Source organism: Hesperophylax consimilis, chromosome 13 (genome assembly GCF_061612785.1).
Source record: "Hesperophylax consimilis isolate HC1 chromosome 13, BYU_Hcon_1.0, whole genome shotgun sequence".
Taxonomy (NCBI): Eukaryota; Metazoa; Arthropoda; class Insecta; order Trichoptera; family Limnephilidae; genus Hesperophylax; species Hesperophylax consimilis.
In genome coordinates, this window is record NC_142848.1 from 35000067 (window position 1) to 35012984 (window position 12918).

At 32.3% G+C, this 12918-nt stretch overlaps 1 non-coding gene across 1 annotated transcript; it reads right to left on the reverse strand.

Annotated features, from left to right (window-relative positions):
• Nucleotides 1-428: 428 nt before the first annotated feature.
• On the reverse strand, nucleotides 429-501 carry TRNAK-CUU (transfer RNA lysine (anticodon CUU)). Its single transcript has one exon. It is a non-coding gene; the product is annotated as a tRNA-Lys (tRNA).
• Nucleotides 502-12918: the final 12417 nt, after the last annotated feature.

The window sequence follows — 12918 nt, forward strand, 5'->3', positions numbered from 1 at the left end:
CGTGCCATTTCGTTGTGATTGTAAAAGCGCGCCAACGTTGGTACATACGTATATTATTCAACGAAACTCGAATAAAATATTGCCAGACGGGTTTTAAAACTTTGACAAAGGATAAAACATTGGTGACATGTGGTGAAAATATGAATAATAAATTTTTTATTAAAAAAAATGTTACCGGACAGCAAAGAGCCCATAACATTTTTTACTCCAGATGTGCTAAGGAATAGCTGGTTAAAGTTTGTCGGGTACGTGCCGATACCTACACCCTGTATAGTAGGATGCTAATTATTTTTTTTTACTATGTCTTTTTTGTGGTAATGAATAAAATAAACTGAATTTTTAGTGTTCTTAAATATTTTTTATTTCTATAAAATAAACCCATCCTTACTTTTATTTGTTGCCACTTAATCCCACGGTAACATTATTGGCGCCCAACGTGGGGCTCGAACCCACGACACTGAGATTAAGAGTCTCATGCTCTACAGACTGAGCTAGCCGGGCTAGCCTTTTTCTTCCCAGAACTTCCTCTCTTTAATTTCTTTAAAAAGACCCTCCACGCAGCATCCCCAAAGATGGGACTCTGGGAGTAATTATTTCTTCAGGGCCTCCTGTTTGGGGTTAATGTAAATAAAATCATTATTATTAATCTGTTACATTTCGTAAGCTTCGGGTACTTTATTGAATTCGATACCTACATCAACCGCAATAGTTAAGAACTATATTTTTCATCCCTGACAAAATGACCAAGACATTATTATGACCTAATAGGTACATTAACTTTGTATAATTTAATATTTAGAAGCTTATAACTTGTAGTAAAATATACAATGATTTTCCACATAAATAATTTTATTTTTCGATTCTTATTTCATATGGCAATCGACATAAAAAAAAATTATAATCTTCCATTCTAACAAACCATGAGATAATTGTGACTTCTCTTTGATACAAAATCCATTGTTTGTTCATCTCTTTTATATTTATTGAAATGATGTAGGCGGTATTCTCATTGGCACGTAGTGCGATGGAAAAATAATCAAATCAATTAATTATTACTTGAAACTCAATCGATTATATTATAGACGTCCGCGTCACACCATATTTATTAATTATATTGGTGAAGATAATATCAGAATTGATTATTATTTTTACTACCTAAGCCACTAAGCTATCGCGGTAATCTTTAGACCCGCGGTAGTTTTCCAGTACACGAAATAATTGTGACTTATTTATTTATTAATACCTTTTTTATGTGATAACCACACAAGAATCTCAATTGCCTGAAATATATCTGCAAACAAACTGCAAAAGTAGTTTAGCAGGTTTAAATAGTAAAATAAATAAATAAAAAACAAAATAGGGATAGCGACAAGATGTTCACTTGTCATTATCCCTGGCTTAGCAACGATGGCTGGGCTCATAGGGTGAGGATCGAGGATTGTCTAGCAATTTGGGAGACGGGTATGGTAATGGGTTACCAGCTCCGGGAACCATTCCTTGGATAACCAACACCTCTGCTATCGGTCCACTCCAAGTGGTTCGCTGCCTTTGATGATCGGGGATGACCAGGCTCATGGGACGAGGGTGCGTGGCGGGCTGGATTTTCAGAGACCAATGAGGGAGATCATTTTACCTCTTCAGCAGGACTCTCTCGACCTATCCCCTGTCACCCCAGTGAGAGGGATGAATTCAAACGTCCGTCTCTCCTGGACACACTGACCTTCAGATTCCTAACCACCCCTCATACCTTTTTCCTTCCAGATTTTCTCCTCCTTAGAAAACTCTCCATACAGCATCCCCATACAGTATTTTCACAAACTATGAAGACCGTTAAAAATCGTGAAACATTTAAAGTTTATTTGTCAGAATCTGATCGTTGTACTAAAAATGTGAAATTTTAATTCATAATAATTGATTTGAAAAACCGCACATTTCGAAACGGTTCCAACTGGCCACAACGTGATTATACTGGCTGGTAAGACTGCTGTCACCAATGTCGCTCGGTGTGACATCAATGCCGCCGAATTCACTAATAAAAACAAATGTCGTTTTGGCGGCAAATTTAAAACGGCACATTTTAAATCGTTTTAGAAAACTTATTTGTCAACATAAAAATAAAATTAAAATACCTTCACTATCGTAATTTTTTCGAGAGAAAAAAAAAATGAAAATACCCTATTATTAGGGGCATGTTTTGATACTGAGTAAGTAGGGAGGAGAATGAGATGAGGCTCTCCTCTCTTGGTTAAGACGAGACAGTACCCTGAAATAAAGCCAGAATATTAACGACGTAAGTGAAACAGCCGTGCACAAAAATATGCGACGCACAGGCTGGTGTATTGGAGAGACCCGCGGTTGAATTTGCTCTATCAAACCTCAAATATAAAGTGGGAATCCAAACGACGTAAGTGGTGAAGTCGTGTAAAATCGAACTTTCCTTGGGGTTTGTTTTAATTATCTCTGATGAACGTAAAAGTGAAATTATGAATACGAACCAAATTCATTTTTAGAAAACGAATTTTATAAAATATATTATGATAAAACTATACGAACAGACCGAGCGATTAGTTATAATAGAACCGATATAGTTTTTGCATGACAAAATCAAAAAAATAACTTATATCATTGATGTCGCTATACCAAATTCCTGTAATATTCAAAAATCTGTTAGCGAAAAAATAAGAAAATACACAGATTTAGGAAATGAAATAAAAAAAAATTTGGCATTCTCAGACTATAAAAATATTACCATTCGTTATTTCGGCTACTGGCATTATACCTAGCTCTCTAATTAAAAATTTAGGCGTATTAGATCTTTCAAAAAATTTATATATAAAGATGTAAAAGTCTGTCATTTTGAATACATGTAGGATAACAAAAGATTTTTTAAATATTTATGTTGAGGGATCAGTAGGATTTATAGGCCCTGTTAGAAGTTCTACCGAGACGAACCCTCTGATATGAAAATATCTGGAGTCGGTGAATTATTTTCCCATTTGATCTCTGGTGAGTTGACGTGTTGTTGTTCTTGTATTGTTTTGTATTTATTTTACTTGTTGTATAATGCACTTACATAGTGTTGATTGACTAGCTGATCATTTGTGGAAAAGTGAGTGGAAGGGTTTAGTTTTTCCTATGGGGAAGATTTAACCCGGACAACAAAATCGGAAGCAAAAAATAAAAAAAATAAAATCTGGTGCTTACCGCAAATTTTATTAATATTAAATATAAATAACTTACAACTTACATCAGTGGAAACATCTCTAGAAACGTTTGATATTTTAGTAATACATTTATTAGAAATAATTAAAATGTGAGTGTAGAACAAACCCCGTCATTAAAGTATTCGATGATGCCTTCGCTTTTAGTGTAAAAGAGATATTAATACATCAGTATATTATTAAGTGTAAATAATTAGTTATTTGAGTTGTGTATTGACTTTGCTGACCTTTTTGTTTTCTCGGGATTCGCTCAGGTAATATATGAGTGAGCACGTTTATTGTTTTCTCGGGATTCGCTCAGGTAATATATGAGTGAGCACGTTTATTGTTTTCTCGGGATTCGCTCAGGTAATATATGAGTGAGCACGTTTATTATAATAATTAATCGACTCGTTGACATTGATTTTACAAGATATGCATACAATATTATTATTAAATATGGTAATAATAGAGGAAGAATGCAACATAATTAGTTTGTTTTATCTCACAACATCTCAACAATACAGCTGATCATTAGATAGAATTAGTACAAATTTTCCCACTATAAAAACATAAAAATGTAGCTGTGAAAAAATAAATTCGACACATACCATTAGTCACACTAAAAATGTTATCATCGAACATATTATTGTCAGTTATTCTTCTGTCTTTTAAGTGTTTGTAACTCTGGTACAATGTGCTTGGATTTGTTTTGAATTTAAGTGTCATTTTCAAACACTCATTTTGATAAAGATCCTCCCTATAATCAATTTGTTTTAACCTGAAAATCTCTTTAAGCGAACGGCTGCGCGGCCCTTTTCATAGAAAACGTTAATTTGGATTTGAGGCAAAAAATATACCCAACCCGTTGAAAAATCATTTTATGGCAAATATCTAGTACGGATATGTGCTACTTTATTTATTTGTGATTTAAGTTTTAAAATCTAGGTGGTTTCAATTAATATATGGGTCTCTACTCTAGGTGGTTTCAATAAATATATGGGTCTCTACTTTAGGTGGTTTCAATAAATATATGGGTCTCTACTTTAGATGGTTTCAATAAATATATGGGTCTCTACTTTAGGTGGTTTCAATTAATATATGGGTCTCTACTTTAGTTGGTTTCAATAAATATATGGGTCTCTACTTTAGGTGGTTTCAGTAAATATATGGGTCTCTACTCTAGGTGGTTTCAATTAATATATGGGTCTCTACTTTAGGTGGTTTCAATTAATATATGGGTCTCTACTCTAGGTGGTTTCAATAAATATATGGGTCTCTACTTTAGGTGTTTTCAATTAATATATGGGTCTCTACTCTAGGTGGTTTCAATTAATATATGGGTCTCTACTCTAGGTGGTTTCAATAAATATATGGGTCTCTACTTTAGGTGGTTTCAATATATATATGGGTCTCTACTTTAGGTGGTTTCAATTAATATATGGGTCTCTACTCTAGGTGGTTTCAATAAATATATGGGTCTCTACTTTAGGTGGTTTCAATATATATATGGGTCTCTACTCTAGGTGGTTTCAATTAATATATGGGTCTCTACTCTAGATGGTTTCAATAAAGTGTTCTCGAATTTAATACCATTAGCTATCCCTCAGCCAAGTGGGGGAGTAGGTAGTACACAAAAATACTATCCTCTTTATATTAGCTTAAATACATGATATATCATTTTAGTATTTTACGAAATTCAGCGCAAATACTTATGTTATCATTAATAATTGGAATTTATATAGTTTAAAAGCCCATTATACAGAAAAATGCATGGGGTCGTCGGAAGACCCACTTGGTTACAGACGTTTTGTTTGGCATCTTGGCCTGTCACGAGTTAATCATTACTAAAGTTAAAATTTAACCATTAAAATGTATAAGCTGTCAAGAACACATCAAATAAAAAACAATAATTTTACCAGGATAACGATCTCAGAGGAATTGTTACAGTTTTTTATGGTTCATACAATTTAGCATTCAGTATGCAATGTTATAATATATATAAAAATATTTAATAAAATGCATTTTATATTCGTAAACGTAATAAAATATAATATTTAACCATTGAAGACGGTTTAGTCTTGAAATGAGAATATTTGATTCCTAACGGAATATCATTTATCCAGTTCCTACCTCTCCGTAACCATCACCCAGCTGGAAAACTTTTTGAATTATGGAACACGACAATTGCAAATAAAAAGTGCAAATTCGAGTTCAGTTGTTTTGAAAAATAGAAGAAAGATTGGGTCTACTTTGAAAGCAAGTTGTTGGAGTTATTTCGTGTACATAATCTAGTTGAAAAGTAAAAAGAAGTTGTCTATCTTGGAAGTGCATAATATCGTTTTGTTGTGGCGATAATTACTTCAAGGCATCGCGATAGAACTCACTATATTGTAATTGTGTTGTGTGCTTCTTCGCAGAGATAAAGTGATAAGTGATTGGTCATCCTGTTTTCCCACCTTCCAAACAATGTTTTTTTCTACACGTTTTATCATTAAATTCCAGTAAACACCAATTCATTTTGTTTCGTTTAAATTATTTACGGTTCATTTTTAAGTGCATCTGAAGTTGTAATTCGTAAACAGTTTCGATTGCAACGTGTTATAGCATTTATATTTGCAAAAATAATATTTGTTAAATATTCAAAGTTTATTGAAGACAATATTAACCACTCTCAAACAAAACATGTGAAACAGAAAAAATATTTTTTGGCATCTATGAATTTCAGATATTCGTTTGTTATAATATTTGTTAGCATCTATGAATTTCAGATTTTCGTTTGTTATAATATTTGTTAGCATCTATGAATTTCAGATTTTCGTTTGTTATAATATTTGTTAGCATCTATGAATTTCAGATTTTCGTTTGTTATAATATTTGTTAGCATCTATGAATTTCAGATTTTCGTTTGTTATAATATTTGTTAGCATCTGTGAATTTCAGATTTTCGTTTGTTATGATATTTGTTAGCATCTATGAATTTCAGATATTCGTTTGTTATAATATTTGTTAGCATCTATGAATTTCAGATTTTCGTTTGTTATAATATTTGTTAGCATCTATGAATTTCAGATATTCGTTTGTTATAATATTTGTTAGCATCTATGAATTTCAGATTTTCGTTTGTTATAATATTTGTTAGGATCTATGAATTTCAGATTTTCTTTTGTTATAATAGTCTTCAGTGATTAAATATGACAATTTTACTCACTAAATTATCCCACTACAAAAATATTGAATACAATTATATATAAGCTTTATGAAAAGGTGTGGTAAATAAAGCACGCATATAAAATAACTAAAAATTGTAATTAAACAAGATTCTGGTTTGTGTATATAAAACTGCAATTCTTTGAATGCTGAACTTCGCGAGAAATAGTAGATCCATTATTTATTCACGACAACATGAACACAAGTTTTTCCATGTATTATTAAGGAATTTGTATCATAGGTATTTATAAAAATTCACAATAACATATTAGTTTTCCATTAAGATGATCAGAAAGATTCATTGAAAACCTTTTTCTAATTATTATAACATTGTTAATTATTTTCCCAGAAACATACGCAGAAGTAATAATAGTTCTGTGAACAGTAGACCTCACCTCACTTCCAATAAAGTATGTTTATAATTCTCACTTATTTAATAAATAATAAAAATATGGAATAACTTAATGAGTAAACCTAAAATAATAATGTTTAATTTTTGATGATAATGTTAACGATTTTAAACAAAAATCTGAAACAGAAATGATTCAGACTGGGATTTAAACCAAAGAGTCTCATGATCTTCGCCTTGCCTGGGCGCAGCCCTACAAACTGCGCTAATGGGACCCTATTTCCTTCGGTCATATATATATTTACCAATTTTTTCTCTGAAATCATAGGTGTTACATACTTAAATACCTACCAAGTTAATTATAAACCATACTTCTACAAAAATATACAATTTTTTCTCTGAAATCATAGGTGTTACATACTTAAATACCTACCAAGTTAATTATAAACCATACTTCTACAAAAATATACAATTTTTTCAAAACACGTAACTCTCTCAATGATAATTATTCATTTTAGAACTTTCTCAGACTTATTGAAAAAATGTATCAAGAGATTCCAAAAAAACATTACCGTTTCACATTTGAAAAAATAATCTTTACTGAACCAATAAAACGGCCATCATCTTGAAACGTTCGAGTTAAAACAGGAATTCTCTTCAAACAAATAATTATAAAAGTAACACATGTCACATATACGTTATTTGTATAACCTTACGAAAATTGACGAAGATAACAAATATTATAATCTAACAATTAATCGTATTCTCGACATCTGATCCATATTTAATTAATTTATGTACAGTCCATACAGGCTGAAAAGGTGCCTACTCTAGAAAAAACGAAGCATGAAAAGAAATGGCAAAAAAACTAACAAGTTTCTCATAAAAAACGCATGTTTCTATGAATACGCTCATTTATTAAACAGACCGAAACAATTATCTGAAGATGATTATATAATTACCATTTTCAAAATATAATTTACAGCAGTGAAATAAATGACAGATATGAAATAAATGTTGGTCCTACCTATTCGTGATTTGGTGTAGTTATTAGCGCGGTTGACTCTAGTCTATTGGGAGGAAGGTTAAATCCTCAGTCAAACCAAAAATATTATTAAGTTTAAAGGACATTTTAAAAGTTCACAGCAGACTCTGGGGAGAAAGGTTCAATCCTCAGTCAAAATATTTTTTTTTTTAAACTGTGAAATTGGTTACCAGCCGACCCAAGAGATGGCGCAATCTAGTCAAAAATTGAAAATAGAAATATTGTAATAAAAATAGATTTTTCGCAGTGAAATAAATAAATATACTACTTAATGTTATTACAATGCTCAATAAGAAAACATGTTTGCGTGAATATAATGCCTGATATAGCTACAAGCCCATCACAAATGTAATATATAATTTGTTTACATTGCAATCTTAGCATTATTATTGAAAACATGTAATTATCGCTTTCAGAAAAGAGTATTAAGTATTGTCACACATTAAACATAATATGGCAAGGTTTTTGTATAATGTAACCAAAAAAAATAGTTAAGTGAAAAACGTTAAATGTGTAAACAAATCACATATTCAACATTCGATGCATATACTAAACAAACATTATTTTATTTGTTCATAATAATCCGTGTTTAACAGTTATACAAACATTCTCCACCACTAACTAAGCATTAAGCAGAAAATCTGAACTAAGCATACCTAAATAGTACCAAAATCACTATAAAATATACTAATTACGGTTGTTTGTTTATACGTCAGTGAAATGTGAAATATTCCTGCGTAAAATTAGGCACGTTCAATAAACTCAAATTTGCTTCGAATTGGCGATGCCATACGTAGTAATGCAAAATCATGAGTTTTTGGTCGCCTAGAAATGTTTCAATGCTTTAATTAAATACTGCGAGTAGAATACATCTTGGCCTTTGAAATAATCGACTATTTTTTAGGTAAGTCTTTTTATAAGCCCGGGAAAAAATAATGTAAAAGGCCTATGAAAACTGTTTTAAAGTTCAAAATCTCCTACTTACGAACCCATTTTCGGTTATGAATTTATTTTATAATGTGTGAAATTAAGTTATTTATAAAATGATCGAAAAAAAATATTTATTCCTGAACATCCACAAAATAAAATAAAAGGCACTTTTTGGCCATGTTTTTTTCTTGCATAGATCAAAACAGGCGGATGGTGTTAAGCGGGAATTTAAACCTTATCGCCATCTACGTAAGGGTTGTTATTGATAGTGGCTCAATTTAAAATACTACACGACGTAGTGCATCGCCTTAAGTGTCATTTTCAAAAATGGAATCAGTTGTGTGAAGAATTCAGAATTCATTGTAGCAAACACTTTGTAGAGATATAAGAAGGTTCAGGGTGTATATACAATAAAGTGGAATTAAAAACAATGTTATTTTATTCTAATTATTATGAAGCAATTATTATAAGCCTGAAACACAAAAATATTCAAAAAAATCTTACGAAAAAAAAAATGCCGCCGACAGGGAATTTATAATATCCCGTGAAAGCTGAAATTTTGTTTGGCAAGACTTGCAGCGGGTAGCCCCTTTAGCACCTTTTTCTGTCTAATGTCAACCTAAAAATTTTCATTACAAAATATGATCATGGCAGAACACGCCATTTTGAAATATTCTTAAAAAAATTATGATGCAATATTTTTTAATGTTCAATATTTACAAAAGAGACTTTCTATGACTCAGGCAAAGCCGGGTAGCGGGCAAGAAAAAAATGTTTGCACTTTTAGCACAAAGCTTTTTGGATTACCGCAATCGACAAGTCAATCAATCGGCTGAAACACAAGACAGGTTTTGTGAAAGTTTTATATTTATTTAAACTTTTTATCTTCCGTTAAATCAACATGTCAAGTGATGTTTGGCTTTTCCTTCTCAACATGACATCACCACAGAACCAAACAAGTTTCATTTGTGATACAGAATTGTCTGAATAACGTTTATAAAGAGTGAGCGCAAGGAAAATAACATAATGTATTTAAATTCGTACCTAGTACCAACTCAAATATACCTATATGATCTGCGCGTCCATAAGGAATTGTTTTTCTTTTTTTAACTCTTCAGACTAAGTTGTTCAGTTTGCAGAACAAACACCAAACACCCGTAGAGTCAAGCTGTTCGCTTTTCGGAACGGCTCATATGGTATCATAGAAATCCCTTACAGTCATAGTTAGAAATACGAAATAAACGGTGTTTGAAAGAAAAAAACACCAAGATTTATTCAAGATTTATTACACCAAGATGTATCTTCCACTTTGAAACTTGCCGCAGGTATACTATATATTATTTTTAATGAATAAATCTGTGGTACCCCAATTGGGGAATGTCATAAGGCTGTGTGTAGAGGAAGGAGATGGGGGAGAGAAAGGTGGGAGGTTACCTGGATATTTAGATCTGTTCACCAAACACGGATAAAGCCATTTCAAACCACGATTCAATTCTGAGTGGTGGTCTTACACCAGGGCGATGCTGAGAGTATCTTCCACTCTGGAACTTGCCGCAAGTATACTTTATATATTGTACCTTCGGTTTGCTAGTCGAGAGCCTTATCCCTTGACCACGGAGACAAAATTAAATGTATACCTCCATGAAAACAAAGATTCCAACCCGTTGAAATGTTCCGACCGCAATTTGAGATAAAAATATGAAAACTGTGAATTTTTTTAATATGAAAAAACAAGAAAAGTCAGGTGGCAGTAATGTTTATAATACATTTGTCTAAAATAAAATTTGTTTTCAAATTATCCGTAATTTTAGTTCGGTAAGTGACGTAAGGTGAGCCAAAAGAGTTTATCATACATAATATATAATAAATTCAGTAGTTATTTAAGCACGTGCCTACAAATTTCTTGATATCTGGGGAAATTTTGGTTTTGATTTATTATATGAGGGAAAATTAGAAACTTATTTTTTTTAATTACAAGTTATTTCGTACGATTTAGTTCTGTATGCTTCATTGGTTGTAGCAGTTTGTATATATTGTTTGGATGATAGACATCGGGTGCAGAGTTTGTTAAATGGGAGGTGCTCAAAAGAAGCGTCCTTGACTCTTAGATGATTTTTAGTCCTTCCTCTTTTCAACAACACAGGTCTCTTCTAGAAACATGTTCAATCTGAGATTATTTTTACATTAATCCACAGAAGTCACTTAGGAAAATAATTTCCCTCAGTGCCTATGTCATCTTTGGGGATGCTGTGTGGAGGGTCTTTTCAAGGAAAAGAAGGAAAGGAAGTTCTGGGAAGGAAAAATGTATGAGGGATGGGTATCTAGGGATCAGTTTGTTCAGGAGTAACGGACATATCCCTCCCACTGCGGCGGAGAGACCAGTTGGAGAGGTCAAAGGGTCTCCCCAAACCATCCTCGACCGATCTGGCCCGCCACGCAGCTGTTGTCCAGGCACATCCTGACCACACCTCACCCAATGAACCCTGCTGCCACCCTGCTAAATCACCAAACACTTGCGGTGACCTGTGGCAGAGGTGTTGGTTTTACAATAAATGATTCCCGGGGCGGCGGTACCCAAGCCCGCCTCCCAAATTATCTATTATGTAGAATGTATCAAATGACAAATAATCCGAATTTTACCGATCCGTAAAACAGCCGTTTTCGGTGCAACTTTTAGGTGATTTCTAGTTTGTTTATCACGCAATAAGATTTTATAAAACAAAAAGTCTCCAAACATTCGGGGCTGAAAATGTGGAAAAAAATTACAGCACCTCTTTGTATCCTTTAATTCTGATTATTCAATTCGTCCACTTTACTGTTGATTTTGTGGCGGTATATCTTTATATTCGAAAAAAATACCGTACAAATAGAAAATATAATAACTATAAAAATAAAGATTAAGACGAACCTTCTGTTTTATTAAAATATAATAAAATTAGAATTTTACTTCGTCGTTACAGGCGAACTTTGAATCTAGAATGATAGCCGTTAATATAGTATTTTTATAGCCAACATTTTTTTACCTCTAATGGGATAAATGATACCAGCAATTTATTCAGCCAAAAATGTCATAAATAGTTATTACCGATGTAATTATTCGTGTTGTTTATGACCCGAATCATTCGATTAAAAAACATTTAATAGATTCATTTTATTGAGGAAAAAATGTTAAAATTTCTGTTTGAACGTTTAGGTTGGATCAATGTTGTTTTTTGCACTTGGAAACACAAGGTCGATCAAATTTTTTTACATAACATTTAGGTTTATGAGTCAGAAACGTTGAGCCGGTTAAAAAATAGTAGTTATAAACTATGAAATACTAAGTTGAAAATATTTGTTTGTTTATGGGTCTTTAATACAGGCAAAACATCGTTAATTTATCACTTCTTCAATGTTATTAAGCACACTTTGACCCAGGTACAAATGAAGCAGGTCATGTCGAGCGGTGCATTGCCGAGGACCTGCATTTATCATTAAGGTGGAGTGAATTTTTTTTTTGTTAATAACGAAATCGACATAGTTGGGAAAGATGCTCCATATATTAACAATTACAACAAAAATAATTTAAAAAAATATATTCACAATACCTGGACATCGCCAAAGCTTTATATTTTATCATTTTCACGATTTTACCTAAGTATTTATAGCTCATGTACGCGAAATAAAACACACAAAAAATTTGAATTTTACCATTTATTTTATAGATAATACATTCGTAGATTGTTAGAATGGAACAAATAGTGGAAATAAAAAATGTACATAGGTATATTATTTACCGCATTGAAAAACTTGAAAATTACAAAAGTTACTATGAACGGTACTGCATTTTGGTGTTAAAAATAAGCATAAGGTGTCGTGACTCTAACCTTGTTTTTATTAATCCATCTCGCCTCAAGGGTCCACAAACAACGGCTGAGGCTTCTGTTACAATTTTCACACATCTCTCTGTAGCTTGAGTGTGGCAAGGAAAATTCTTTATCATTGGTAGTATGACATCCTCAATTATCGTGTGATCGGTAATGGCTTGTAAAATAGTCTCGTCACTTAAAAATTTGGTTAGTGGTGGCTCGGTTATATTTTCCCACTTTATAATATCAATATAATCATCTGCTGAAAAATCAAAAACAGGCACTTCGAAGGTACGAATAAAGTCTGATTGCCTTTTCATTTGCCGATATTTCAAT